This window comes from Ursus americanus, chromosome 3, assembly GCF_024610735.1.
Source record: "Ursus americanus isolate L20-20 chromosome 3, mUrsAme1.1.p, whole genome shotgun sequence".
Classification (NCBI taxonomy): Eukaryota; Metazoa; Chordata; class Mammalia; order Carnivora; family Ursidae; genus Ursus; species Ursus americanus.
Window position 1 is genome coordinate 74,468,564 of NC_142129.1, and position 24,522 is coordinate 74,493,085.

A 24,522-nucleotide genomic window follows, 5' to 3' on the forward strand; every position below is an offset into this window, starting at 1 on the left:
TTCATCCGGGCTTACCAGAATTGATAGGTGTGGATATTACCAGCCCAAGTGGATTATAAAACACTTTGAACATGAGTGATGTAATAGGGGCTACGCTTTCAAGATACTGATACCTGTTCCGGTTCACACCAACGAAACATTTTGCTTTATGATTCTTGAGGATGACATGCTCTGTGATAACATAAGGCGGGGATAACCTCAGTACACCAAGGGTTTACTAGTCTAATAGAAGTCCTGACCCTCCTCTGATTCATTTTTCTTCCACAGTCAGCCTTTCTGTTTTTCTATAGATCCTTTCCCTACTCCCCAAATTGATGAGAAGAAATATTTTCACTCAGTATAAAAATTGGAGTTTTTAATGCCATTTAATTAATAGTGAATAATTGTTGATAGTCTTAGAACATATGCACATATATGACATATATGTTATATATGTGTGTATATACAACTATATATGTCTGTATATATATGAAATAGGTACGTTCAAAGAGGCTCTATAAATGGTAGTCAATCAGTATCAAATGGCAGGTAGATTAACATACAATAATGAGAGACTTGAGTATTTTCAGAGAAATTGTAGCAATTTTACTGAAGTTTATATTTAAAAAAAATTTTTTTAAAGATTTACCGATTTGAGAGAGAGCATGTGTGCAAGTGGGGGGAGGGGCAGTAGGAGAGACTCTCAAGCAGACTCCCCGCTGAGCGCAGAGCAGAGGCTGGGCTTGATCTCATGACCCATGAGATCGTGACCTGAGCCAAAATCAGGAGTCAGATGCTTATAAACTGAGCCACTCAGGTGCTCCTACTAAAGCTTTTAAAATTAGAATATTATGACCAGCTAATAAAACGATCTCTGCCAAGTAAATAAATTATGGACACACTTAAAGAATATAGTCTTACATAAGGAAAATAGTGGAACATCTTGTGCCATCAACTATTGGATTTCAAGCTCTCTTAAAACTTTACAGAAAGTAATCTCATAGAATATTCTGTAATAATCTATACTCAAGATTAACTCCAAAAAATAGGTAATACTTAGAAAAACTCTTCTCCTTTAAGACCAGAAGCTATTCAGAGGCGTCATCTGCAGTGTCCAGGGACGTGGCAGCACACTACAGACCTATACATTCGTCTGAACACTGCATTGACAGCTTCATTAGACATTTCATTCCACGTCACTGGCATGCAACTGATTTCCTCTGAGGTTGCAGGATACCATTAGGCTTTGATCAGAAGGAACTTGATCTCCTGCCCAGCTCTGCACAGGCTGCTTCTACCCTGTATGTTGGCTCTTCCATGGCAGTTAGAATTGACTGGAGGAACTATTATGCCAGGGAGAGTTCCTAATTTATGCTCTGAGGAGGAAGGAGCATGTAAGCAATATTATTTCATGAGCCACTTGAAATAGGAAGAAATGTCTGTATAAATTGCCATATTACAGGTCTGCAATAGTAATGTAGAGCCCAGGTATCTGCTTGGCACTCCAGCTTTAATGGACCCCTTCGCGGCTCTGCCAGGCACCATCACCCACGTCTACCCAGCTCCCTCTTCTTGAGCGGTCTGGTTGCCATGGAGTGTTTTCACATTCTAACTGCTAACTCACTAGCACCTGGAACTCATGGAAGCCATGTGCAGCTGCTCACTTGCCTGGGAGTTGTGTAATGAATGTGGCAACCTTTCTGTGCTTGACTGTGGTCCTGTACAGGAGGAGAACATCCTAACCCCCTTTTGTGTTGCAAGCTGTTAAACAGGTACATGCTAGTGTGTCTTTATGATCCAGAATGTTACTTATGAAAAGGAAGTAGGGTAAAGCTAAGCTTAAGAGGCTTTACTGCATGAGTCCTAAAACACTTTTTGTTTTATCTTAACATATTCTTTCTTAGGAACTTTTAATCTTTCATTTTTGTGTCAAACGGATACAGTTGAGATTACCCACAAATGTAGTCACTGTTTCTGACCTTGCCGTCTCTGATGACTGATACTGACAACCACGATTGACAGTTCATGATGATTATCCATTGTTGCAGCACTTTGAATATTGGGATACAAGCGTGCAACTTCAGTGTGTTGTAACTGGGAATGATAGCAGACATTCTTTGACTTGGCCTGTTGACTATTGTACTTTGTATGGAGATAACACTAGTTTACTTTCTAACATCGGAAATATTGTGAATGTGTTTTCTAAGAGTTCAGATCAGAAAAGAAAACCAGAATCATTACAACACCAACGCCAGCATGACTGAGGCATCACTGAAAAAGAAGGCTAAGTAAACAGTGTTATTCTAATGACAGATGGAAGGACATATATAACTGGGTTAGTGAGATAAATAACAAAAACAGCACATTTGTGATTGGGCATGGTGCAGAAAGGGAGGTGAAAACACATATGGAGACTGAATCTCACAAGTTTTGGATGAGACAGGAAAATATATCTAAATAAATCAAAAATGTTTTGTCTCCCTCAAAGACACCAATGCTCAGTTGGAAATAGTCCGGCTGGACTAGCTTGGGAATACCCTTGTCAGGAACGTGCGCTGTCCTGTCGTTCTGGTTACGCACTGAAACTCAGCGAAGCTACAGGTCCTGATAAAGAAATTGCAACTACAAGGTTCAGTGAGAGAACAAAGGGGAAAATTTTGATCATGGAGAGATTAGCCCCTTACATTATAAATTCTGTCAGATTTTATTTGCTGGTTTCCTTTTTAACATTGGAAATACTATGATCATGTTTTTGTGAGCCTAAGTGTGTGCCCGATTGAAAATATTTTTTTCTCTTAATAGATGGATTAAGCTGATTCACATTTATTTTAGGACTGATGAGTTTATTTTCCAATGAGCTATAATTTAAAATGATGTGCCTTTTGTTATATCTATCTTTATGTATAGGACACACATTTTCTGTCCTCTTATTAAAAAAAAATGGATATTTAAAAAGGTTGAGTGTTTCGTTCTAGGGGCTACCCTGGTACTTATATTTCCTTCAATGACTTTAGTTCCCTGTTCGTTTAACCTTTTACTATCGGCTTTATCAGTTTTTTGGGTAGGGGAGTAGCACCCATTAATAGCAACCTATTGCCTATAAAACAATAAACTTTTTGTGTTTTCTGTACCTTCTTGTTCCACATTTTAGTTGGATTATTCCTGATGACAAAAATAGATTAACATGAAGGTGGTCAAAAGGTATAAAATTCTAGTTGCAAAACAAGTCCTGGGGATGTAATGTACAGCTTGGTGACTGTAATGATACTGTAATGTCTATTGGCCAGTGGCTAGGAGAATACATAGGTGCGTCCTAGAAGTTCTCATCACAATGAAAAGCAATTTGTAACTGTATGGTGATGGATGCTAACTAGCCTTATGATCATTTAGCAGTGTGTACGGATACAGAGTCCTTATGTTGCATACCTGAAACTAATATATGTCAATTATATGCCAATTAAAAATATATAACATTGATGCAATAGTCTCTGCTTCCCTCATCTCTGCTTTTATGGTTATATTCATATATTTTAAAAAATGGTCACCATACTTTTTTGAAATTTTCACAGTCATAATTTGGTTGGATGAAGCTCCTGGTGTGTGTGGTTTTTTTTTTTTAATTCATTTTTTATCTTCTCATTTTTGATTTAAGGTAGATTTTCATATCTTTATTTTTTTTAAGATTTATTTATTTTAGAGAGTGTGTGCGTATGCTAGGGGAGGGGTAGCAGGAGAAAGAGAGTGGAGTGCGGAGTCTGACATGGGGCTTGATCCCACGCCCCTGAGATTATGACCTGAGTTGAAATCAAGAGTCAGATGCTTAACCAGCTGAGCCACCCAGGCACTCTGCTTTTCATATCTTCAAATGCTTTTTGAAATATTTTAAAATCTGTTGGGGGTGTACATTTAAAGTTTTCTTGGGGTTGATGGTGTTAGTATATGTTTATGTGTATAGAAAGTTTCCTCATTTAAGTAGCATACAAATTTTTTAATGATTTTCTGTAACAGATCTCTGCGGACTTTACTTTTCTTGTGTTTCTTTTGAATGATATCCAAATATTGCTCATGATTATTCTTACATTAATGGCATTATTTTCTGTTAGTCCAGCAAAGGACTCAAAATGTTACAGTGCTTTCTAAATTTCATTTTTTAAGATTTTTAGCTGAAGGATAGCTGACAAATTATGTTATATTAGTTTCGGGTGAACAACATAGTAATCTGACAACTCTATAAATTAGGAAATGCTCACCACAAGTGTAGTTACCATGTGTCACTGTACAACATTATTACAATATTAGTGACTATATTCCCTGTGCTGTGTTTTTCATCCTTGTGACTTACTCATTTTATAACTGAAAGTTGTACCTTCATGTGGTTTGGTGCTGAAAGAGAAGTGAGTCTCTTTTGACTTGGATGACCCTACATTTTCACGTATTCGTCTTTTTCCTTTTACCACCTGATTGTCCGAGCACACTTTCCCCTTCCTTTTGTCCTTTTCATCCCCAGAAGTTATACATTTGGAATACTGTTTTTCTTTTCTTTTTTAAATTCTTTTTTAAAGATTTATGAACGAGAGAGCGAGCGAGCGAGAGCGCGCACGTATGGGAGCAGGAAGGGCAGAAGGAGAGGGAGAAGCAGACTCTCTGCTGAGCCGGAAGCCGGACTGAGACTCAACTAGAGGCCTGGAGCTCAGTCCCAGGACCCCGGGATCGTGACCTGAGCCGAAGGCAGACGCTTAACCCACTGAGCCACCCAGGCGCCCCGTGTTACCTTGCTTTATCATGCTTTTTTCTTTTTCTCCCCTCACAAGTCTTGGATAAGATAGGAAAAGGTATCAGAATAAACCAAAATATTTCTTCTCCCACAGAAACAACAATGTTGAGTTGAAAATTAGGGTCCCCGCAGGATCTGGTGAATACCGCATAATGAAGATGCGTTACCATAGTGTTCCCTTGATTGCTCCATAAATTCAGGGCAGTTACAACTCCTGACGATGAAGGCTGCTCCGTTAAATCATTTACCTCTGGACGTCGTGTGCCTGCAGTGGAGTCCATCTCTTTGCATTATGTATTTTTATTATTTTTGAGTATGGTTGACAACGTTGAATTAGTTTCAGAGATACAGCATAGTGGTTCAACAAGTTCATACATTCTGCTGTGCTCACCGCAAGTGTAGCTCCCATCTGTCCCCATATGATGTTATCACAATACCATCGGCTCTGTTCCCTGTGCTGTACCTTTTATTCCCATGACTTGTTCCTCCCATAACGTTAAACCTGCGTCTCCCACTCGCCATCGCTCATTTCACCCACCCCCTCACCTCTCCCCTCTGGCGATCCGTTTTGTCTCTGTATTTATAGGTCCGATTCTGCTTTTTGTTTATTTATTTTTTTCCCTTCATCTCTTTAAATCCTGCCTCTGTCCCTTTTTATGGTTTTTGGCTCTTTCAGACCATGTACTCTGAAATCCCTTCCCTGCCGTTTGTTGTGTGATCTGTTTATTTGCTTCCCCCACCCCCAGTATCTTCAACTCTAGTGTAGATTTGATCTTTCCTGTGGTGGCTTCAACTCAGCCTCAGGCTCCTTAGCCAGTGTCCCTTCTCTGCTTTTGTTGCAGTTTTTTCTGCTTTTGCTTGCCACCAAGCTCTGAGACGCTTGGGGATGGGTGGGAGCATATGGCGCTGCAGCACTGACAGTCTTGTGCTTTTCCTCTTCACAGTAACTTTGCATTCTCTGTCCTAAGGCAATGTTGGGGGTGTGATTTTGCATGGCTTTTTATAGGTGCACAGCCCAGTTGTTAGTCCTGTCGCTGGGAAGAGATTTGGGGAGACGTTTTACTACACAGTCTCCATTGTCTGTAGTTACCCCCAAAGCTTGCCCCCCCCACTCATTTTCTTGGCAATACACATCTTTTCAAAAATTTACTAAGCACCTATACAATGTGTATACAGCTGGCTCTGTTTTGCTCTTTAGTCCCAGTATTCCTCCCTCAACCCAGTGGTGTCCCTAAAGATGTAAATATGAAGGCCACTCTCTTAATCTGGTTTTATAATCCTTGATTGACTTCATGCAAGTGAGAAACTTTCCTAGCTCTTTGTTGCTTAAAGCCATTTAAAATTTAATCTCTTCTGTTGGGCTCTGAAAACAGTCTGCTTTTCCAGGTCTTGAAATCTCTGATTTTCTTTTCAGTTGTACGTGCTGAATGACCCACTCTTTTTTGTTTGGCTCTTTCTTTCTATATGTTGTTACATTCAGCCACTATTAGCAAATGCACACTAGTGCTGGGATTTTAAAATGATTTTTTTCTGGATTTCCTAACTTACTAGTCACGTGGATGGCCTCCTCTCTGTCATTGAGCTTTGCTACGTGTTTTGCTACCGTAACATGGATTACAACATTTCCATCCTTCGTTACCCATTTCCTTGTCATACTGTAAGCCATGGTTCAGCAAATTACTGCCTATGGGCCAAATCTGGCCTTTGGCCTGTTTTTGTAAATAAAGCGGTATTGAAAGACAGCCATATTGACTCATTTATACATTGTCTTTGCTGAATACAGGGTTGTTGAGTAGTTACAACAGGGACCGCAGAGTCTGCAAAGCCTGAAATATTTATAAGCTGGCCCTTTGTGAAAGAAGTTTAGTCACCTGGGTGCCTGCATGGCACAGTTGGTTAAACGTCCTACTCTGATTTCATCTCAGGGTCTAGGGATCAAGCCCCACATTGGGCTCTGTGCTGGGTGTGGAGTCTGCTTGAGATTGTTTCTCCCTTTCCCTCTGCCCCTCTTACTCGTGCTCTCACCCTCTAAAATAAATAAATATATCTTAAAAAAAGTTTACTAACCATTGCCACATATGTTTTGTCATAGAAGAAGAAACACCACTTCAAAGTGTTATTTGGAGTGAACAGGATAGTCTGTTGTAACTGATGGACTCTGAAGTGGCAGCGACTTGACATCATAACAGTGTATTTTTTTCACTAAGAAAAAGTGTAGTGCTAATGGAAATCCTGGGCAGTTCTCCAAATGGTGACTTTGGAATCTAGACTTCTTTGATCATGTGACTGACATTTTGGAACTCTTTGCTACCAGCTGGCCACACAGAGGAAGGAGAAAAGGGAAGAGAATATAATGGATAATTACTCATATTGACATGGGAAACCTACTAACTGCTTTCATTCATATTTTATTGGTCAGGATAATCACATGACCAAGATTATTACAAGAGAGGCTGGGAAATGCATTTACAGGTATATTCTGTAATGATTCTTAGGTCTCTTGAACAGACAGGTGCCCTAGGACAGTTCCTTCACCTCTCTGCTTTCAGTTTTCAGTCTGTTTATGGCCACAGAGGACTTCCTGTACTTTATATTGAGATCATCAATGCCTTGAAATGTTTATTCGGGTAGTGGTTTTAAAATATGTCCACAAATTCCTTGGTACTTTTTCATTTAGGAGGTGGAGCTTAGGATTTGTCTACTTGATTATTGCCTGTGTGTCGTATTCGAGATCTCGCCAATATTTGGAGGGTGTCTGATATAGAACAGATGTTTCTTGTTGAATAGAAACCAGAGTTTTGCATAATTTATTGGAAAAGCATACTGCCACAGAAATAAATTGATAAATACCGTACTCAAAGGGAGCTTCACAGAGATGTGGATGCAAAACTAAGACTATTCTGCAAATGGTAATAGATGACCAGAAACAAAGAAAACAGGAAAATTTACAATGTAAGGAACAAGATGGTCATGCACAAGAGAGGCGGATTGGGTGAATTTGGATAAAGAGGCATTTAGAAGCAAGAGGCAAAGTGATGGCTTCTTTTTAATGCTGAATAAAGAATCGCACCAGACTCCTAGAGAGAAACTAAATATCAACCTCAGAGTGCATTCATAACATGTTGCATATATTACTATTGAATGAATTTGTTTCTGTGACTCCAAGTTGAAAACCACAAGTTTTGTTGATGTTTGTGTTAAACATAAAGCAGAATATAGTAGTAAGCGTCAGGTGGTGTGTAAATGAGATCAGGGCTATTTTATGTAAAGGGGTCAGGAAAGCCTTCTTTAATAAAAACATTTTTGAGTCGATTTCAGCAAGAAACAAGGGACTAAGTTTTGTGGATACTGGAAGAGAGAGTATTCTAGGCAGAGGGAAGAATAGGGGCAAAGATCCTGAGGTAGGATCCTGTTCCTCACATTTGAGGAAGAGTAAGACGTCTGGATTAATGGATAATCAAGGAGAGATTGATAATAAATTAGGTCCAAGGCAAGGCATAGGTTATGCATTGTAAGCCATGGTAAAAATTTTTAACTGTCAGTGAGATAGGAAATAAAAAAAAAAACAGGGGAAGTATTTGGCTTATGTTTTTCAAATATATTTGGGCAGTTTTGTGAAGACTGTAGGAGGGCATTAGGGTCGTCCCATGATAATCTACATATGAGCTGATAGTGTCTCCTAGGGAAATTGTAGTGGAGCGGGAAGGAAGTTGTTGGATTTTTCTTTGCTGTCTTAGAACTAAATTGTAGGGGCGCCTGGGTGGCTCAGTCGTTAAGCGTCTGCCTTCGGCTCAGGGCATGATCCCAGGATCCTGGGATCAAGTCCCACATCGGGCTCCTCCACTGGGAGTCTGCTTCTTCCTCTCCCACTCCCCTTGCTTGTGTTCCCTCTCTCGCTGGCTGTATCTTTCTCTGTCAAATTAATAAATAAAATCTTAAAAAAAAAAAGCTAAATTGTATATGAGGATATGGTGTCTTATTCTAAAACACAGAGCTCATAGGTAAACCTGTAGTACCACTTGAGTGTCAGTTCTGTAAGAACATGCAACCCAGCACAGAATAGTTCCTGTATTATATGAACTCTTGAAGAAATATGTGTGGGATAAATAAATGAATGAATCACTTAAATAATGGGTCATTACCACATATCTTTGTTGGAATCAGTTACATCACACTTATATCCTAGGCTAGTTCCAACTAAAATTACTAAACTATATTTATCTGCATTTCACAATTTAGCATTTCTTTGTGCCATGTTGACCATGTTCCTCATAATGTTAAAATGCACTTTGTTACAATGTACTTTTGAATTTTATATAAGTAATTGTTCACTACCTCACTAGATCTTATAAGCAAAATAATGTTATATCTCCTGAGGGATTCTGTTGCAAGGACACTGTGATGTGAGTCATATGCAAGGTTTCCCTTTTCACATTGGCTCATAGAAAACTCATGGCTGATCCCTTGAAATGGTTCTAGAAACAAGCCAAAGTATAAATCAGTATGCAAAACTATTAATACTTATGACTGCTTACTTAAAAGACCACCTTTTATGTAATGAGAGTAAATCCTACTTAACGGAAATAATGTTTCCATAAAAATTTGTATTCCTTTTCACTTCCAAAGCAGCTCCAACACTGAAAAAGTTTTACTTTTTGTGTGTGTTAAACTGATTAATTTATATCATTTTCATCATTGCTGATGGTTCTGAGTATTTGTAGAGAGAAAATTATACTTTGCATTGAGTCCATATCTCTTTTAAAAGTTTTGAAAACAATTTTGTAAAACCAATACGAGGTCAAATCATACACAATTATTTTAGGTGCAGAATGGTAAAATACTGGAAATTTCGTGTAGTTCAACTGAATATTTCTCTTTGTTCTGGTGATAGAATCATGCCTTGTTGCATCCATGTAGTCTGAAGCTTGAGGCGTGTTTCAAGGAGAGAGCAACTTGAAGCGACTTGTTGTATGGTCTAGCTCATCCTTTACCCCCCCTTCAGAGGCCATAAGATTACAGGAGCTCTGTTAGAGTTGCAGTGATCCTGGGACTTAATCTAGAGTCAGGCAGACAAAACTGAGGGATTAGCATTATATTAATTATATCCCCTCAATTTCTATTGACTTCTGTGTAAAATGAGATTAATTTTCTGCCAGGCAGGACTGACCTTGTCCTGATTTATGATGTAGCAATGCTCTTTGCTAAGGGAAATGTTACATTCAAATCAAAATATCCATAATAAACAATGGTACCAGTAAAAAATAATCTCAACCAAAGTCAAAACACTTAATGCATAGAAAATGTACTTTTTTTTTTCTTCCTGGAACACTTTGTAGTGCTTAACAAGATTATTTTTGTCAATATAAGGCTAAGTATTGCATTCTTTCAAATTTTGTAAGCTGACAGTTCCTTAGGATGTGTAGATTTCTATTTGGTAAATATAGTCTCTGAGCCATGAAATAAACATAAAACAAAAAGAACTATATAACAACTGCTAAAAGCTATAAGAAAATTGTGCTAAAACATACAACCATATTCTTTGATATCTGTAGTTTACATATTACCAATTTATCTTTTTATGGTTTGGGGAGTGAACATATCACATAGTAGTAATTAATCAGTATTGATTTTACAAATAATAACTCCATTGAAAGCTCAGCATTGGGAGAGTTTACTTTAGGTATATGGTCAGCTATGATGGAGAAATTATAAACCAAGACAAAGTGGTTATATTTGCTACATATTTGCCACATCCTGTCCTAAAGATAAGAATTGAACTGACTTGCAAGGCATGGGGACGATTTCATAAAAGGCTGTGAGTTGGCTTTTAAGAAAAGCACCTTCTATATTCATATTATTATTTTTACAGTGCCTGCAGAAACTAATAAAATTGGGCTTATCTTGCTATCTACACTTCCATCACTGACAGGGGAGAAAATGGCAGGGAAATTGATCCTATTGATTTGAAGATTTTCAGCATTCTTCTCAACCTCCTTGAAAATTGAGGTGTAAAAACATCTAAGTTAGTGTCTGCCTTTTGTTCATTAGTGCTGAAATCCTAATTTAATTTAAAGGATGATTGGTCTACTCTTTATCAGAGTTAATTTTAAATTCTACATCCATAACTCATTGTCGTGGTTAAGGCTTTCTATTTGTTTCTTCCTCTGAAGTAGACTGATCTGTTACATGTTGCCCCTCCCTTCTCTGATGAAGATGATGGGTACTTGCAACTTTTTAGATTGTTCTTTATTTTGCTATAATTTCATGCCAACTGTGGATTTTAAATATTATATATATTTAAATAAAGTCTTTTGGAGCAGATGCCTAGTATAGTCTGGCTCAGTCCATGGCACATTTCCAATCAGATTATAAATTTCCACAAACACAGGCCTCTGCACAAGCTGAAAACTTTACGTGAATTTGACGGCAGTGGAATTTAAACAGGAAAGGCTGAGCGATTGATTTCCACTGCCCCAGAAGAGGAAGGATCATGATCCGAATGCTGTACAGATTCAATCAAATACCGGAAGCCATTGTGCATCCAACCTAAGGGCCTTCCTGCAGCTAGCTAAGAAAGGTCTCTTCAGTTTTTTACCACTCAAGACCTGCCTGAATAAATGATATTTAAGCCATCCCCTCATGAGAATCTCATAGAAATTAATATATAAAATCCATATATGAGTATAAACTTCTCTGGAAAGTGTAAGCTTATCAGACATGGGAAGACAGTACAATATAAAAGTGGTGCTTTATGAAAATGTCTTTTGCGTATCTCTGTCCCTTTTGCTAGATTCCTCTAACTCCATTTCCCAGCATTCTCTGTCCCTCAACTTCTACACACGTGCTGGACTTCCATAAGCAGATGCTCCCTTTGAGACTTGAAAATCCAAAATGAAAATAGTGTGCACTGCTCGTGAAGACATATGCTATTTCCGCAGCAGGCATTCTGGAGTTTGCTCCCTGACTTTGAAAGTGTCCAGCAGTAGCTAGCTTCAGTATAATCCTTTTGAATTGAGAATAGGCAGAGGAATATGCATTGAAGAAAACTTCGCTAGCTACTTGGCGTGTCAGGGTTTCAGCCCCCTATTTTGCATACCTAGCTCTCATAAGCATCTTCTGTTTTATAGCACATTTTTCATCTTGCATATTTAAAAATAGGTTACTAAGAGATTTCTAGAAAAATTGGTGTGAAAGTGATTTAAAAAGAAACCCGTAAGCTCAGAAATAATCCCAAAAAGTGGCAGCAACTTCATTATGGCTTTTTAGTGAGGTAGTTTCAGCAAATATAAATTAGCTAAGAGAACTCTAGTGTGTGGGTCCTGGACCTCTGTAAGTTAGACTGAAGATGGGGGCAGGGTGAGGGAAGTGACATGGGGATGGTTATGAGGAAATGTCACAGAATAGAAAAGAAATGAAAATCCCAGAAAATCATCCTAGGATCCCCATATTTGAAGGAGTGAAGGCTAGAGATAATGATGAACAATAGGAAAGATGGTTATCAGAGATGAAGCCCCTTTCATTGCTGTGGGGCAGATGGTTCAAAGACTATAGCAGCAGGGATGTAAACACATGTACGAGGCCGTCAGAGATACGGTTACAGGCTCCACAGAATACAGTGTGGGGTGGGCAGTGGAGAGCCCACTACTAAGAAATCCTATCCGTCTGTGGTTTCACAGCCAGAGATTTCTCTACATGCACTGAAAAAAAAATAAATGCAGATAAACCACGATGTTGTTTGAATTTTTATGATCAGAGTTCCTTAAAAAAAATGGAAGTTTTATGTTAACATATTAGATAACCTTCTGTTGAGAGAAATATTGATTCAATAGGCAGAAATTATAGGTAAGTCTAGAAATATCCATGCTATATATGTGCAGAATGAATATACAAAACCAGATATGGGAAGTATAGCATTTTGAGAAATGGATTTAAGAAATAGAAGTAAACACCTATAGAAACAATATTCTCCCATGAATGTGTCTGGTCTCTGCTGTTTCTCTAAGTGGATCAGAGGCTAAGTAGCTGAACCGATGGTACAAAGCTGCATACCAAGACCCATAGGAACATTTCTGGCAGCCTGTGGCCCGTGTCGTATCTAGAGTGGAAGGAATTACTAAGTATTGTTACTATTATGCCTTCTCACCACCTACTTCTCTGTGAATGTGGATGAGATCAATAAAACAGAATAATGACACAGGATTAATTTTTCCTGAGGGAAATGGACACATGGGAAAGCAGGACCATTGGACTAAGAATGCACAATGAATTGTGAGGGCATAGAATTGATCAAAAGATTAAATATGCCTCCAACTAAGAGGAGTGTGTAGTTGTAACAGAATTAAAAATTAATAAGGCATTTTGCTTCTGAGAAGATGCAGTAGATGTTCTTTCCCTTACTCTTCCAGCTAATTACAATGAAAACCTCTGGTCATTATATGTAAGACAAACTTAGAAAAGAAAGAAGGGTGGAAAGAAGTCAGACAAGCTAAGAACATTGGGCCCCAGAAGCAACACAGTGAAGGTGCGTATCAGTGGAGGCTTTGTGTGGAGCTGAGACTCCCTCCAGAGACAGACAGGGATTGCAGTGGCACTCATAGCAATTGCCCTCCTCAGTGTTTGTCCCAGAGAAATAAAAGTTTATGTTGACATAAAACACATGCATGAATGTTTATAGCCACTTTATTTGTGATAGCCCCAAACTAGAAACCAGACAAATGTCCCTTATTGGTTGAATGGTTAACAAGCTGTGGTATATCCATACCACGAAATATTACTAAGCAATAAACAGGAACAAACTATCGATATATGCAACAACCTAGATAAATCTCCAGAGAATTATGCCAATGGGGGAAAAAGCCATTGTGAAAAGGTTAAAGATTGTATACTTAGATGATGTTCTTGAAATGAGAAGCTCAGAGAATTGGAAGATAAATTAGTTGCTGCCAGGGGTAAGAAGAGGCTGAGAGGAGAAGGGAAGTATATATGACAATAAAAGACAATGTAAGAGACCTTTGTGGTGATGGAAATGTTCTGTATCTTGACTATCAATGTCAATACCTTGACTGTGGTAGCATAGGAAACCGAACATATGAGACAGATTAGAAAAGAAGGACCATACAGCTCTGGAAAGGACCTGAGACTTAAAAATTAAAGTCAGATATCAGAAAGAATGGACTCTGACATGAAATATTGAAGATATGCTGAGTTTTATTTTTATTCCATTTTTTTTTTCAAATTTTTATTTGAATTCCAGTTACTTAACATACAGTGTGATGTTAGTTTCAGGTGTACAATATAGTGATTGAACACTTCCGTACAACACTGGGTGCTCAACGCACGTGCACTATGTATTCCTCATCACCTGTTTCACCCGTTCCCAGCCCACCTCCCCTCTGGAAACTACCGGTTTATTCTCGATAGTTAAGAGCCTGTTTCTTGGTTTGTCTCTATCTCCTTTTCCCCTACTTTGCTTACTTGTTTGTTTCTTAAATTCCACATGTGAGTGAAATCATATGGCATTTGTCTTTCTCTGACTGACATGTTTTGCTTAGCATAATACTCTGTAGCTCCATCCATGTCATCGCAAATGGCAAGATTTCATTCTTTTTTATGGCTGAGTAATATTCAGTTGTAGATAAATATATCACAACTTCTTTACCCATTCATCAATTGATGGACACTTGAGGTGCTTCCATAATTTGCCTATTGTTGATAAGGCTGCTGTAAACATCGGGGTGCACGTATTTTGTATACTTTGGGTATTTTTGTATTCTTTGGGTATATACCTAGTAGTGAAATTGCTGGATCATGGGGTAGTTCCATTTTTAACTTTTTGAGGACCCTCCATACTGTTTCCCAGAGTGGTTGCACCAGCTTGCATTCTCACCAATAGTGAAAGAGTGTTCCTTTTTCTCCACATTCTCGTCAACACTTGTTGTTTCCTGTGTTGTTGATTTTAGCCATTCTGACAGTTGTGAGATGATACCTCATTATAGCTTTGATTTGCATTTCCATGACAATCTTTTCATGTGTCTGTTGGCCACGAAGATGCCTTCTTTGGAGAAATGTCTGTTGATTTCTTTGGTCTATTTTTTAATGGGATTATTTGATTTTTGGGTGTTGTGTTGTATAAGTTCTTTATATATTTTGGGTACTAACCCTTTATCAGATATGTCAATTGCAAATGTCTTCTATTCCATAGGTTGCCTTTTAGTTTTGTTAACTGTTTACTGTGCAGAAGCTTTTTATTTTGATGTAGTCTCAACAGTTTATTTTTGTTTTTGTTTTCTCTTGCCCCAGGAGACATATCTAGGAAGAAGTAGCTATGGCTGATGTCAAAAATGTTACTGCCTTTGTTCTTTTCTAGGATTTTTATGGTTTCAGGTCTCACATTTAGGTCTTTAATTCATTTTGAATTTATTTTGTGTTTGGTATAAGAAATTGGTCCAGTTTGGTTCTTTTGCATGTTGCTGTCCAGTTTTCCCAACATCATCTGTTGAAGAAACATTCTTTTTCCTAGTGGATATTCTTTACTGCTTTCTAGAAGATTGGTTGACCATATAGTTGTGGGTTCATTTCCAGGTTTTCTATTCTATTCTCTTGATCTATGTGCCTAGTTTTGTGCCCACACCATACTATCTTGATCACTACAGCTTTGTAATATAACTCAAAGTCCAGAATTGTGATGACTCCAGCTTTAGTTTTCTTCTTCAATGTTACTTTGACTATTAGGGGTCTTCTGTGTTTCCATACAAATTTTAGGATTGTTTTTTCTAGCTCTGTGAAAGATGCTGTTGGTATTTTGATAGAGATTGCATTAAATGTGTAGATTGTTTTGGGTAGTATAGACATTTTAACAATATTTGTTCTTCCAGTCCATGAGCATGTAATGTTTTTCCATATATTTGTATCCTCTTCAGTTTCTTTCATCAGTGTTTTATAGTTTTCAGAGTACATATCTTTTACCTCTTTGGTCAGATTTATTCCCAGGTATCTTATGGTTTTTGGTACAACTGTAAATGGTATTGTTTCCTTAATTTCTCTTTTGCTGCTTCATCATTGATGTATAGAAATAAAACAGATATGTGTACATTGATTTGGTATCCTGCAACTTCACTGAACTCGTTTATTCTAGCTGTTTTTTTAGTAGAGTTTTGGGGTTTCCTATACATAGTAAGATACATTGAGTTTTAGTTAAAGCACAAATCCCTATTGTCCAGGTAAGTGGGACTTCAAAATGTGGGAATGAAATATTGAGAAGAATACATGGAGCTGAAATAAACATTAGTGGCACGCCATATGAAGTTAGTTTTCTTTTGCTATTCAAAGTATGGTCCATAGACAAGCAACCTTGGCATTTCCAGGTACCTCTTGAGAATGAGGACTCTCAGGCTGCACCTAAGATCTGATGTACACATAGGCTGATAAGCAGTAATCTAATTAGTTCTAATTAGTTGGAAGATCTGGAGGGCTTTTGTGCTAGACAAAAATGATGACAAGCTGAGAAGGAATATAATTATGAAAGAAATATTGAGAGTTAAAGTATTACTTGTTGGGGAAAGCTTCTTTCTATTGTTTTCAAGTCAATTCAGCTGATAAATAGAAAGTAATTAATTGCATATTCATATTTTCCACTATTCAGTATCACTTCAGATGTTGGGTTCTTTCAGCAGGCAACCAGAACAAGTTATGAGCACCTTTCAGGTTGTCAGCACCCATCATTAGAAAATACTCCATATTGGAATATATTCTAATTTTTTGAACATCAAAGAAATGGAAAGATGTCATCATGAATATTGAAGCAAAAAAAAAAGAGGTATTTTATTTACCAGAGGAAAAATTAGATTACCATTAATCTTCTCCAAAGCAATAATTGGTTAGGTAAGTTACAAGAAATAGAGGAGGCCCTGTCTGATGACCTGGATGCCAAACATATCCCTCCCTGCCCCAACATGTTGCAGAAGCTCTGTCTCCTGATGTTCAAGGTCGGTTACCCCTGCTTAAATGGCGACTCCTTTCTTTGACTTCTTGTCTTTCATGAGTAGACTAAAGTGACCAGGCAGTGGGCAAAGCTTAAAATTTAATGTAATATTTACAAAAATTCTGGTAGAAGCAATTTTCCTTTTGGGAACAAGAGACAGAAAGCACAAATTCTTCAAGTGATACGTAGTGAATGATTATAAGCAGGACACTCCTACTTCTAAACTTTGGTTCCCAGAACCATGTATTCTATCTCTTAGGAGCACCATGTAGGTAGAATAATAGTTTTTGACTTAGAGCAGAGATTGCATCCTGATGGGTGACGACCTAAGGAGGTTAGTGAAGATCACAGGCAGTATATCTCACTTGTTCTTTCAGCTGCAACTTCAACAGGCAGTTCCATCCTTCTAATAAGCCAGCATCTTCTGGTGGTAGAATATGTGATGGCACAAGTGTATCCCATGATCTGCACATTTTTAAATTTAAATTGAGTGCCCTATGTTTGATGTATGATATATCAGGTTCATGGACAAAACACTCTGTATGCCCTTGGATAGAGGTACTAGCTGAGAGGCTCTGTGTATAGGAATGTTGAATTCATACCCCAAATCTTTTTTGAGTGAAGAAGAATCAGTGCTTATTCCACTAGAGAATAAGTCCTATGTAATCGACAACCACTCTCAAAGGATGATACCACCTTATGGGGGCTCTGTACCTGGCAAGTTGAACTTTTATCATTAGCAGCAGGTGGATCAGCTGTGGCAGATGGGCCCATGCTGGTTCTTACCGGCTACATCTTAGGTATCTACAGTGTAATCTCAAATCCAGAGAATTGACATTGGCATGGGTGTCTATGTAGCTTTATGTAGCGTTATCACATGTGCAGATCCACGTGACCACCGCTGAAATCACAATACAGAATTCTGTGACCACAGTGATCTTTGTCATGCCACCTCTCCGTAACCACACCGACATCCTTCTAAAAACCATTCGTAACCCTTGGAATCACTAATATGTTCTCCATTCTATACTTACGTTATTTTGAGATTATTATATAAAATAATCCTACAGTATGTAGCCTTTTGATTCTATTTATCTAATATGTGACCAATAAAGGATGTTGGGTGAAGTTTACGCAGTATCTTTCTGTACTGTTTTTGCAACTTCCTGTTATTCTAAATTATTTCAAAAAATATTACATTAACACTGTGCTAATAATACTTTCTGTTCTTGAAAAACATATAAATAAGCTCAGTGTCTGAAGCCTTGTTTCCCATTATAATTTTAACTAAATAATGATCTTGTCAGGCATATTTGGAAACAGAGATTGAATAGAATTTTTAGAAATTAAATTACGATGCAAGAATAAATGGAAAGAAGTTCAAGACTGTTGTCTTTCTTAATTGATTTCTAAAAACCAGTAGGTAAGAGTGATTTAAAAATGGAATGGAGCTATAAATGGAAAAATGTTTAAAATGTTTCCTATTTGGTCCTGTAGAACAAAACTAAATATATACTAATGCATAGTACAGGTTCTCTGTGAATTTTTCTAAATTATATGAAAAACAGAGACATCTATATTGGTAAAACACACCCAGCAAGTATAATATATAAAATGTATGTGACAGAAAACCCAGATTCATTTAAAAACTAAATGAATTATTCTGTTGAATTGTTTTGATAAATCTTTTAATGGTATACATTTAATTGTGATTTCCTTTGGTAGATTTTTTTTTTTTTTTTTAAGGCAGAAAGGCAAAGGACTGGGAAACCAGGCTGTACTGTCATTAAAAAAAAAAAATATCAAAAGCAACCACAAAAATGCTATGCTGTGTATTACAGAATTTATTTTTACATTTACTTTTTCTGAATTTGCAGGATCTCTTTCTTGAGTTTATTTGTTCTGATGTCTAAGTCCTTGTACATTTTGTGCAAACAAATGGCAAATGGCCAAGCAGTGCTGTTCCTTTGAGAAAACTTGTAGACACATGAACAGTAATAGCAGGCAACAACATTTCTAACATTTTTTCTACAGTCTAATGGATCTATCTTGCACATCCTCTTTGGACAGCACTAATTATAGTATGATTTGTCATTTGCTCCTAGTTTTACTTCCTACCTATTTATTTAGATGATAACAAAAAACCTGACATGGATCTTTATGCTTATAATTTTGAAATAAAAATCATTTTTCTATAGATGTGATACAGCTTCACACTGTAACTGGTGTAGATATAAAAATGATACAAAAACGAAACACATATGCAACTGATGAATCACTACCTCTGAAACTAATAGTACACTATATGTTAACGAACTTGATTTAAGTAAAATCTCAAAAAAAGAAAAAAAACATAATTTGGGCATTTAGATCAATTTTATATTCAAATTCAAATACTATGTACTGAGCAAATAACAAAGATTGCCTTTGTATTAAGTACTCCACATAATCTATTTAAAATAATCATTGTAGTAGTTATTCGAGGTAAATATCACTAGAATCTGATTTCACACATATAAAGAAACTAGGACTAAGAGAGGAGAAATAGTTTTTAAGTATCTTATACATGAGAAGAAAAGCAACTTTTTTGAACAAGTTTTCTTGACTCTTGAAATGTATTTGATTACATGTTTATGTAAACCTCTAATTTCTTCATTATACATGACATAATTGCACCGATGCAATGAGACTGATTTGTGGCTGCAGTTTATGGAAATCAGACTACATACTTTATATTTAAACCACCAGCTGGAGAAAACTGAAAAATAAATATACCTCTTTATTTTTATTTTTTAATATATGACATAGTCGCAGAAGGCATTCAATAGGAATATATGTCTATCTTTGTCTATGTATCTCTACATCTGTATCTGTTTGCAAATTGATGTGAATTTCTTGGAGTCTAGAATTAGTCCCATATCTGTTTTCAAGGAAATTGGTGAGCTGGTCTTATTCAGGATTGGTCTGTGAAAAAATCAACAGTAGGCATCACCATTCAGCTTTTAGACCACATAACAATTGCTTTAATATCCCATTCAAAGGCTCCCTTTTGGACCTTTCTGCATTTCATTTGATCTCTCACTCTTAGCAGTCTTGCTTAATTTTTTCTATGTTAAATCTCTTTAATTATATATATGTGTGTGTGTGTGTGTGTGTGTGTGTGTGTATATATATATATATATATATAGTTTTCAATCAAACTTGAATCTTATTAAATTCAATAATGCACTCTGGTCAAGAAAGATAACTAACAAAAATGGCTTGAAAGTGCTTAAAATGAAGTAGACAGACTTTTTCAACATTAAATACTATTAACAATAGATAAGAAATAGAAATGCAACAGGAAAAGTTAAATTCTTTGAACAAGGACTGATGAAAAGATGATGTCAAGTACAGAATGTGGAACTTTATATCTGTCTATATACACATACAGAGAATGGAACTCATAAAAGGACTTAAGTTGAACACAGGCAATTCTCATTTATTTCAAATGTGAATGGGTGGCTAGCATGAGAAGAAAGAAATAGTAAAGATAAATAAAAGAAGTAACAGAAGTATGACAACATAAAGTAATTCCTCTGTATTTTAAAGTACAGGTAAAGAAACTTTTTTGTTTTGTTTTTTTAATTTTTGTTTCATTGCAAAATGGGCAAAACGCTTTTGGTGTCATAAAGATCCTTGAGATAACTTTTGTTACTAAAAGAGGAGACTGAGAAACTGAGAGCACAGGAGAAATTTTGACAATTTTACGGGGATTAGTGGACAAAAACCGATGATCCATGCCCACTCATGATAAGGATATGTGATTCAATACCCACACAGTAGGTTGTTTTCTTAAAGGAATACACCACAAAAATAAGGGAATTGGAAATATATTGGTCCTAAAATCCCAATTTCCAAACATCTCAAAAACTTTAAAGTGATTTGCCACTAGATACCACCTAAAAGCAAATTTAAATCCTGTTATAAGAAGTTAACATCATCTCAACCTTCAGACCATTTTGATGTTTTTACAATATCCAGAAATCCATTAAAAAAATCTGATACACTAAATACATGATGGCATATTCATAAAATATGATATTACTGAGCTGTAAATAACTAATGGTGCATGCAACAACATGGATAAATCTCACAGGCAGAATATTGAGTTTAAAAATAAAACAGACTATGGATATGTTTCTATGTCTATGAAGTTGAAAATAGCCAAGTAAGTGGGGGTGAAAAAGGTCAAAATGGTGGCAACATAGAAACGAGGGTGTCGACCAATAAAGAAGCTAATGTTTGAAGTTTCTTCCACTGTCCTGGATAAGGTCACATGCTGAGTGTATTAGAAATGGGTTCTAGGGCACCTGGGTGGCTCAGTCCTTTAAGCCTCTGGCTCTCCGTTTCTGCTCGGGTCATGATCTCAGGGTCATGAGATTGAGCCCCACCTTGGGCTCTGCTTTCAGTGGGGAGTCTGCTAGAGATTCTCTCTCTCTCTCTCTCTCTCTCCCTCTCTCTCTGCCCCTCTCCCCCAGCTCGCACACATGTGCACGCTCTCTCTCAAAGAAATAATGGGTCCTAATTTCTAAAGTGACAGTAAAAAAATAGTTCAAGGAATGTTAGAAGAAAGAGGGAAATGACAAAAATGGCAAAAGAGGAGATATTAATACAGAGTAAGCTGAACACAGGGCCAAAGACCATTGATACAAACTCTAATAATGATACTCAATTGGAAAAATGTTCCATTTAAAAGGAAGCATTTTCAGACCGAATCAAATCGCAAACATAGGCAGCTTACAAGAATCACAGTTGAAAAATATAGAGGAGATACAAAAGTGATGATTAAGTAAAGATAGATTATACTGATATTAATAGAAAAGTGGGTTTAGCCCCTTGATAGCCATGAAAGGTGTTAATTTCCAGGAAGATAAAACCATTTAAAGGGTTTGAGCCCTTAATAACATAGCCTCAAAAGATCATAATGAAACATTTAACAGAAGAATTTAAAGGGAGAAAATGACAAATCCAAAAATCATAAAGAGATTTTATTATAACTCCTTACATTTATGAATAAGAAATTAGAAAACAAGGATAGATATAAAACCTTAGAAGATGTATAAAGTTAACATAACTGATACATATGAACATGCTCCCAGCTCCATCCCTTCCTGCCAAACTGCAAAGTGTTCATTCTTTTCAAGTGCGTATATAACATGCTAGGCCAAAAAGAGAGGTCTGAAATAATTTGAAAGAATTATACCAATTATACAGATAATCATACAGATCATATCTCTAGTTGCAATGAAATTAGTATAGAAGTCAGAAATAAAAAGTTAACTAAAATACCTCTTGATATTTGAAAATTGAGCAATATACTTAATTCATGTAAGAAACAAATTTAAAGGGCAAAAATAGCAAATACAATCTCAAGAAGAAAAAATGAAAGGACTTATTCTAATGTATATCAAGAATTATTATGGTGCCACAGTATTGAAATCCCTGTTTTAGGTGCTAGGATATACAAGACAGATACGGTGTCTGGGTAGACCTCCACAGATAGTGACACTGGATTTATGTATAAAATGGTTATAAAAGGGGACGTTGCAGAGAAATGGGGAAAGAGCAATTTACCAATCTGTATAATATCAATTGGATATCTATATGAAGAAAAAAAAAGTAATAACCGTCTTTGTTTCCCTATACTCAAAATCAAGATCAGGTAAACTATCCGAATGAAAAATGAAACAGTGGCCTTTTGAACACAAGAGAATAACTTCATGAATCTGATGAAAGGAAAGATTTCTTAAGAGAAAATTTTCTAAATATAAAGGAAAATTTTCTACCTATAAAGGATAAATTAAGTACTTCTGTTGATTAAAATGTTCTTAAGAGATTAAAAAATATAAGACCTCCAGTGGGAGAAGAGAGTAATAACCCTGTGCAAGCCACACCGTGTATGAGGTACACAGAGAGAAGTCATACAGATCAGTAAGAGGATACAGAATCATCACACACACACCAGAAAATACATAGAACATTAAAAAAAACCTGAGATATTATAGAAATACTAATATTTATCACAGCAGCATTTTGGAAACATTCCAAATGTTCAACAGCAAATGGGTAAATACACTGTAACATCATTACACCAATACTGTGCAGTAATTCAAAAGAAACATAAAACATCCTCAACAAAGGAATAAATCTCACCAAGATAATCTTGAGATACAAAACACAGACACAAGAATTTGTATGTTTCATTGATTTAGAAAGTTCAAAAACAGCAAAGTAAATATTGTTAAAATGGAGACTAGTGGTTGCTTCTTGGGAGGGGTGACAATGGGTGGGAAGAAAAATGGGCTCTTCTGAAATGTTGTAAAGTTCTATTGCATAAAATCCCTTTGTGGTCATTTGTTTTGCTTCACACTTGAGATCGTGTACTTTTCTGTGTTTGTTTCACACTAGTATGAGTGAATTTAAAATCCTACGCCAAATAGAAATATTAAAACGTAAAACAATCAAGTACACTCATAGGTAAGGTAATACAAACGACACAACATTGACAGGTCATTTTCTTCACCTATTACATTGAAAACAAATACTTGGGCAATGCCTAATATGGGCCAGAACATGGTGGGTCAACAGCCTATTAAGATCTCATTGGAATATGAATTTAGGCAACTTGTTTGGAAAATTATTTAGCAACACGTACCGAATTAAAAATGTCCCGAAGTTGGATCAGACTCTCCACCTCTAGGAATTTTTCCCACAGAAACCCTCCCACACTTCTACAGAGTACTATGCACATGGCATCGGTGTTTTAAAAATAAAGGACTGAAATCAACTTCAGTGAGTTCAAAGGTAACAAGTATAAGACATTTTGGCTAAATGCCCTGGGTCCCTTTAAAACTGGAGGCTTCCTCCGTTACCTGAAAGTAGAGCGTTGCTCTGATGCCTTTTGTAAGCTGAAATGACATAAGGGGAAGAAGGGATTGTCATTAATTTATATAGAAACACTTGGAGAGTTCTCAGACCCCTTGAAATAACCTCTCTTAGGCTCTTCTGATGCGTTAGGGCACATCTTGCTAACAAATGCACAAAATAAACCGAGCTAAAGCATAGATGCTCACAGTTCAGATGCTCAGTGTGGCTCCTGGGGAAGGAGGGGGGCGGGGGGGTCACTCCCCCTACTCAGGGTGTGTGATGCCTCTGTAATGGCTCTCGCAAAACAAATGCTGAACATTGTTTTCGTTTTTGTCTTTTTCTGTAATAGTAAAAATCCAATTCAGATTTCTTTCAATTAGTGAAAACAGGTCTTTGATAAAAGCAAAGTGGTGAAACATGAACTTAAGAAACGTGGGGGATTAACACTGAGTTTAGATCCCTACTTACAGATACAGAAATGTTACCAAGCATATATGTGTATCTTACACTCGCATACATGTACACAGAGAAAGAAAAAGGAGGGGGTAGAAGTGGGAGAGAAGAGAACGGAGAGAAGTGGGGAGGACTAAAAGGGGGAGGAAGGTGATGGGGGCAGGGAAAGAGGGCTTTTTTTCTGAAGACGTAAATATCCAGAAGAACACAGAAGAAGAAAAAAAATGGTTGCCTCCTGGCGTACCTGGGTTGCTCCGTGGTTCAAGTGTCCGACTCTTGGTTTAGCTCACATCATCTCAGGGTCATGAGATCTAGCCCCACGTCAGACTCCACACTCCACATGAGATTTTCTTTCTCTCCTCCCTCTACCCCTCCCTTGGCTTGCTCACTCTCTCGGAATAAATGGTTGTCTCTTAGGTGGATTATT

General features: G+C 36.9%; 1 long non-coding RNA gene across 1 annotated transcript in view; it reads left to right on the forward strand.

Moving 5' to 3' along the window:
* LOC148110414 (uncharacterized) overlaps window positions 1-6,501 on the forward strand; it is a 74,788-nt gene extending 68,287 nt beyond the window's left edge. The window contains exon 3 of the long non-coding RNA XR_015723755.1: window positions 4,542-6,501. This is a non-coding gene — a long non-coding RNA (uncharacterized LOC148110414). The remainder of the gene's footprint in view (window positions 1-4,541) is intronic.
* Window positions 6,502-24,522: the final 18,021 nt, after the last annotated feature.